General features: G+C 47.5%; 1 protein-coding gene across 1 annotated transcript in view; it reads right to left on the reverse strand.

Annotated features, from left to right (window-relative positions):
* Positions 1-6,800, reverse strand: part of Rnf165 (ring finger protein 165) — a 100,493-nt gene that overhangs the window by 92,891 nt on the left and 802 nt on the right. The window lies entirely within an intron of this gene.

A 6,800-nucleotide genomic window follows, 5' to 3' on the forward strand; every position in this document is an offset into this window, starting at 1 on the left:
TGTGTGTACAAACCCAGCTATGACCTTGGCATTCAAATGCCCTGGAGTCTCTTTTTCCCAAAACTTGAAATTCAATGAAACTTCACACTGTGACATCAGGGCACAGTGGTCCAACTGCCAGAGGGGCTGAAGTTTTGAGGCAGGCAGCTCCCGTGGAAAAGCCTAGCAGCCGAAGATGCATGGGAACAAGCCAGAGGGGATACCAGAGGAGGAGAGCCACTGGGACCACTGACATTCTAAAGTGCAGAGAAGTCATATGGGGCCCGCCTCCCAGACCGCACCACAGTCCTCTCCTCTCTGCCAGGTTCCTTGTTCATCCCCACACTGGGTTCATAGCTAGCTCACCAGAGCAGACTGTCCCTTATCTCCATCTGTCCGTGTGATCTTACACTGCCCAAGGCCCACCAAAGACCTTCCATCTCCCAGTCCTCCACATCCACTTGATCCACATCCACTTCTTTCTTCATGGCAAGGCCCAGGATGTAAGCCTGTATGCCCCTCCTTAGACCAGGAACCTGGCCCCAGCAGGTCATGCTACCTCTGCTTAATGGAAAAACCAGAGGCCAAAGGAGAAAGTCCAGATGATCCCAAAGGCCTCAGAAAGCAGCCTCAACATGTTGTCTACATATTCTATAGACCTTGTGCTACATGACCCTGAAGTTATGATTTAGGGAGACTTATTCAAACACAGGACCATGACTCTACAGCTGCCCCTGCAGTGGCAGAAAGCAACCATTCTACCCAGGTCTCCCCTCCACCACCCATGTACACATACCATATGCATGCCCTGTCCCCCACCCTACCTGGTGCTCTGTACATTTGTGTACCTGCCACCTCAGAGGCACACACAACACACCTCCACAGTATTGCCATCTCTGACCTTGTGTGACCCTGAGCCCTGGGACAGTAAATGCCTACAGTAGTGAACGGCAAGGTTGTGTGCTAGGTGCCTTTGACTAGTCTAAACTCTTCCTCTGAGCTAGGTTCTACGATGGTCATTATCCAGATGATGCTCAGAATGGTACCTCTATTCCCCTTCCAGGTCAAGACAGCCAGGACTCAAGTCCTAGACTGCTCCAAATGAGATCCCTCTGCTGCCCACTCAGGCTCTCTGCTCAGGTGTCTCAGGCAGCCTTTGGTTTGCTGAGCACTGCTCTCTGAGTCTCAGTGTTAGCAGATCCTATCTCCCTTCTGCACCCCCCTTAGCCCAGTGTTGGGTCCAAGCAGGTATTTAATAAATAGTCATGAACTAAAATGAATGAGCACGGGAGCGAATGGAAGAATGAGTGACTGAAACACGAAGAATGACTAGTTCATCAATTACGCTGAACCTGAGCTCACCAAGGAAAGGGCCCTCTGCGGCTAAACCATACCGGAAATGGACACTCATTTGCTTCAATGTGTTAAGCCGGGAATTTTTAAAAGCTATTTACATCTATAGAGAAACTAAGGTGAAAGTGCCCCGTTTATCAGGACAGCTGTGGTCCAGCAGAATTGAGAGGCCTACTGTCCTGGGTCAGAATCAAGAGTCAATTGTCCTCCCTTCGGCCGGCCAGCTCTCGGAAGACTCCACCCAACACCAGATATAGGTCGAAGCTGAGGTCTCCCCTTCCTAGGAAGCCATCAAGTTTCCAAGGAGAAAATTCAGGATGCTTATTTACAGAGAGAAAGGACAAGGGTGGGCAGCTCCAAGAGAGACAGTGGTCTGCGTGGCCTTTCCCCCTCAACTCGAAAGCTTAATTGCATTGGCTGTTTTGCAGGGAAATTTCTATTAAAGAAAACTGATTAATCAAGTGGGGCTTCTCTGCTGCTGCTGGATATCTAGGAGCGAAGCCCAGAGAAACCTGGAACATGAGACATGCTCCATTTCACCAGAGGCCTCAGGGTACTGGATCCTGGAGTCAAAAGTTCCTACAGCTGATAGATGGCTGAGAGAATGAAGAACCGTTTGCAGTGGCTTTACAGTTGTTGGATCATAAAGTTGGGGGAGAATTCTCCTGACCGTGTTCTGATGACCTGAGTTATATACAGCAGAGCCTCGATATTGGGTTGTACACAGCAGAGACTCAATGTGTGGCTAAGGCATGGGGCCATTAAGTCAACTGCATTGTGTACAATGACTAGATTATTGAAGAACTATTCTTGAAATGTATTGCTAGAGAATTCTGAAATGCTGTACATCATGTGAGAAAAGTAAAACCTTAGAGTCGGTTAATATTTATCTTTTGGAGGAAATCAGAGTTATCATCCGGTTTGTTTTGATTAGGTTAGATGAAAGGGCTATTTTGCTTTACCACACTTAGGTCTCAAAGAAACCCAAAAGAAAATAAATTAAAGAAAAACCAGGAAACCTTCGAAGGCCTGGCTTCCTAGACCCGCATATCTCCTTTTGAATACATCAGAGCACAAGCCTCCACCAGGAACATCTGTGTGTGCCCGTGTGTCACAGTAAATCAGTTCAGCTTTTCCACCCGGACCGGGGAGAAAAGAACAAAGGGTCCAGCAGAGAGGGGCAGCCCTCTGGGGTTGGGGGTACCTCACAAGGCCACAAAGATAGCAAAGAAGCAGTGGTCAGACAACAGTGAAATGACCATCCTCCCTGAGGGGACCGTGGGAGGCCCTCCCAGGAGACAGCCTTGTGGAGCCAGGGAGTACTAAACACATCCGCCAAGAGAAACAGCTTCAAATGATGACCCCTTGAAGGAACCATGAATTTCTTTAATCAACTGATTTCCTCTGGTGTCTAAAATGCCTCATTTAGCAAGGCTTGTTCTGGGCTGAAATTGAATAGATGTAATTGACAAATGCTTGAATATGGGTTCCACTGGGGGTAGGGGCGGGGTGGGAGGGTACCTCTCTGTTGGCTTTTCCAGAGCAATTACAGGAAGGGAGGGGGGTAAGATACTTGGAAGAGTTCTTGCAAATTTGGACGGAGGTCCTGACTTCCCTCCTAACCTCCCCACCCCCACCCCGGCCAGCACACACTCTGAGACAATGGCCAGATCTGCTAGGCTTTCTCCCCAGAGAGGGCCTAGGGCCACAGATGAAGCAGCAGCTGTCAAGCAGGCAGGCTGTAATCAGCTTTAACTGGCTCACAGCCCAAGGAAAGTACAGACTCTTTACTCCCACAGTCCCAGGTGGGGCCGCCGGCCCTGGGATGGGGAGGGGTCTTAGGGGCGTCTGTCCCAAGCCATCTTCCTTACCAGGATGGAAATGACAAACTTACATTGCAGGTCTCACGGATTCCAATCTACACATGGAAAAGGATGTTCTAGCACTTTGGATCACGTGTCCCGTGTCACCCCCGGCATGATTTATAAGGACAGTAAATCAATGAGACAGTGAACGAAAAGTTAAAACACAACTCAAAATGGTTTTTTTTTTTTTTTTGGGTGAGTCGATGCTACAAGATTGCTAGTTAAGTACAGTATCCCTTCTCTCAACCTAGGTGTGATTTCTCTTTCCTTCTGTGTGCCTCGGACACTACGTGGGAAGTGGAAGGGATTGAGTACACAGGTGGCCAGAGATAGAGGATCTCGGTGCTGTTGGGCTGTTTGGGTGAGACAAGACAACTGACCTTCCCCATGGCCCCAGGCTTCTATTGTCATAAGATATGGACTACATGAGATTAGAGTCACCATATCAATACCACAAAAAGGGAGAGAAGAGGAAGGGGGGAGAGGTGGGAGGGGGGATAGGAGAGGCAAAGAAAAGGCATTCACTCGACTCTTACAATGGGAGGTGGGGGTGGTGGGCGGGCGAGGCTGGCGAGGTTGAGGACAGAAAAGCGAGGAGCCTCTAGACAGCGGGATACAACAATAAATGGGAAAACAGCAAGAGAAAAAGCACACTAGGTTAATATAGGAAAACTAGTTCTTTATTGAGATCGTATATTAGTATTAGTGGATTCTGTGTGTAACAATGTCATCATGCACACGATACAAAAAAAAAAAAGGAAAAAAAAGAAAAAAAAATAAAGAAAAGAAAAGGCTGGGCCCACCATGCTTCGGAAGGGGACGGGACAAAAGCAGGCGTACAATGAGCAGATGGCCCGGGCTACACGACCACAGTGCGGTTCAGCAGGGTAACATCTCTAACCGAGCGCTGTACATTGTCAACTGGGGGATGTAAAAAAATACAGATCATGCTTTAGTTTTAGTACAAGAAAAGGTGAAAAGATACACAACCAAGAGGGTATTCGATACATAAAAATTACCCACAAAATAAGAACAGGAAGTAATCCAGCACAGCGGAACACGCTACCCCTGTTTAATGGAAAACCATTTTGCTGAGGTTTTTTTTGTTTTGTTTTGTTTTGTTCTGTTTTGCGGTTTTCTTTTTCTTTTTTTTTTTTTCTTTTCAGATTGCCAAACAGCATTCTGAGGCGGCTACTTGGGACTATTTTGGAAGGGCCCTCAAAGTAGACGCCTTATTCTTTCATGATCACTGCTGTTTTGTTTCCGTTTTCAAGCAGGTCTGGCTGGCCAGGCAGCAGAAGGGAGCCCTGAGGGAGCCAGGGCAGATGTCCAAAGATGCTCTTGACGTTGTACAATTAAACAATTAGGACCTATGGCCACAGTGGCTCCCCTTAAGCCAGGGACCTCGGTGCACCAATTTTTCAGAAGCCGAAATAGCAGCAACTGTCATTTCATTATGGATTTTCTTTTTAGTATATATTTAATAAATTTTGCCTCCAACTAAATGGTATGCCTGGGTGCTGCCAGGAGACCAGCTGATGGTCACCCAGATGAGTGAGAAATGGGCTGCTACAGCCTCCAAGCCAAGGCAAAAGGAATCCACTTAACAGGGATTTACAGTGCAATGTACTCAGCTAAACAAGATGAAGATACACAAATGGTTATTTCTCTGTATCTATTCTGAAATGGCCTACATCCTACACTACTACAATGGAAACTAAAAGAACAGGCTTAAGCTAGCAGACTATATAATAGTTTTACAAGAAAATTGTGGTTTAGGACCTTTGAGTTAAGCATTAGTATCCTCTATCGGAAGGTCATGAGTTTCTCAGTACATTGTGCTAAATTTCACCCACAGCCCAACTCACCCCTCAGACCCTAAAAATTCCTGTGGGCAAGTTTACCGTGAAAGTTTGCCATTGCAATCCTGTCTGGCAGAATTCGTTTTGTTGGATTTTGTTGTTGGTGGAGGGGAGGAGGGTTATTAAAAATAAAATTTAAAGGCAGCTGAACGATTTGAATTTCAAACCATGGAACCAGCATGCTGCAATGGTATTTAGGGATCGGTGGTATTAATGAGAATGATAATGATTTAATCAGGATAATTATACTTTCAGGCTCAACATCCTTCTTAATCATTTTTGAATTTCTGCCTAGTGTCATGTTCCACACCCGTTTTTTAAGAGGAAATGCCAAGTAATAAGAAATAATTGTGTATTGGGGAGGGGGTGGCATTTCCTGATCTAGTTCGACCTCCCTCCCCTCTTACCCACCCCGAAGCTGGCCTGAGATAGGGGATACTGCCGCTTAAGTAGCAATGCCTTCCTCGGATGGAGACAGGAAATGGTTAGGAGGGGTGTCACAATACAGCTAAATGCGGAGGCAGAAGGGTCACAGCGCACACAGCAGCGAGTTGACCATTCACTGAGCTACACAATGAAGAAAAAAAAAAGATTTGATAAATGCAGAATGTCATCACTCTATCATCACACACAAAAAAAAACAAAACAAAAAAAACCAAAAAAACCCTGCAGTTCAAACAGGCCTAGAGGGCCAACCTTGCCTTTAGGGTTCTGGGGAGAGGCGCGGGGTTGGGGACAGTTTGGCTAAGGGAAAGAGGGTTGGGCTTTCCTGGCCTGGTGCAGTCTGGCCCCTGGGGCTCACTAAAGCTCTGGCCCTGCGACCCCACCCCACCCCCACCCCTGCTCTGACTCGGAGGACCAGCCCGGTTGGCCAAAGGGAAGACATCATTCTTGTAAGGGCGGGAGGGGAGGAGGGAGGTTAGCCAGTAGGAATTTATGCAGCCGTGGAGTGGGAGAGAAGAAACATTTCCAAGAGAAATGTGAGTCCAGAGGCAGAATACAAAATGAAAAAAATGAAATGTATCTCAGATTTGCTTTGGGAAGTGGGAATTTTTGATTAAAAGAAAATGGAAGATGTGGGGATGGGAGAGAAAAGGGGGAAACCAAGCTATTGTTGCGGGGGAATGAAAAGGGGGTGTGGGGTAGGGGGACCGTGCAAACACACCCCATATACCACAGTTAAAAACAAAGACAGCGCCAGCCTGCTGCTTGGTCAACCCTTGCCCCAGGCAAAGGCCTGGCGTAGGGGCAGCTTCCCACCTCCTTCTCAGGCACAGCTCAACACCCAAGGAACAGACAACCCGCTCCGGACCGGCCCAGGGGTTCAAGGCAGCGCACGTCTGATTTCGGAAGCGCCTAAGCACGCGCGCGCGCGCGCGCGCGCGCGCGCATACACACACACACACACACACACACACACACACACACATATACATGCATATACACACACACACACACACATGCACACGCGCACACAAGCGTTTTGAACCTATAAATGAAACTGTCATACAAAGACAGTTGCGGAGAGGGAAGTGTGCAGGGCCACAGAATAAGGGCAATAAAACAAAAAGGATTAAATGAGAGAAAAGGAAGGGACAAGAACGTACAAGTGCCCATGAGAGGAAAGGTCGGAGCATGGGATGGGGCTGATATCAGATCCCAGCTCACTGGCCATCGGCCTTAAGGCCCCGAAAATGAAAAAAATACAAAACAGACAAAACACAATATGCCTTAAAAATTA

The sequence above is a fragment of the Mastomys coucha genome, unplaced genomic scaffold, assembly GCF_008632895.1.
Source record: "Mastomys coucha isolate ucsf_1 unplaced genomic scaffold, UCSF_Mcou_1 pScaffold13, whole genome shotgun sequence".
In the NCBI taxonomy this organism is placed as follows: Eukaryota; Metazoa; Chordata; class Mammalia; order Rodentia; family Muridae; genus Mastomys; species Mastomys coucha.